Consider the following 233-nt stretch of genomic DNA (forward strand, 5'->3'; position numbering starts at 1 on the left):
ACCACTAAAATATAGAAAAGAACAGCACTTACCTCTGATTAAAAAAAAAGAACGGGTAATTGGAAACCCAGCCTGTAATACACCCGGGGTTGGCACTACAAGGTATGACGGAGTCCTCAACACTGACGCCCCGTGACGGCTTCTACCTGACAACCGCGCCCGCCCCCCTCATTGCTCCCTCTTTCCGTCTATCTACCCTTCACCCTCATGCTCTCCGTGGCCCTCGTGCCCCT

General features: G+C 52.8%; 1 long non-coding RNA gene across 1 annotated transcript in view; it reads right to left on the reverse strand.

Moving 5' to 3' along the window:
- LOC119592860 overlaps positions 1–216 on the reverse strand; it is a 19293-nt gene extending 19077 nt beyond the window's left edge. Inside the window, exon 1 of the long non-coding RNA XR_005230486.1 lies at positions 33–216. This is a non-coding gene — a long non-coding RNA (uncharacterized LOC119592860). The remainder of the gene's footprint in view (positions 1–32) is intronic.
- Between the last annotated feature and the right edge of the window lie 17 nt (positions 217–233).

This window comes from Penaeus monodon, chromosome 31 (genome assembly GCF_015228065.2).
Source record: "Penaeus monodon isolate SGIC_2016 chromosome 31, NSTDA_Pmon_1, whole genome shotgun sequence".
NCBI classification, from domain to species: Eukaryota; Metazoa; Arthropoda; class Malacostraca; order Decapoda; family Penaeidae; genus Penaeus; species Penaeus monodon.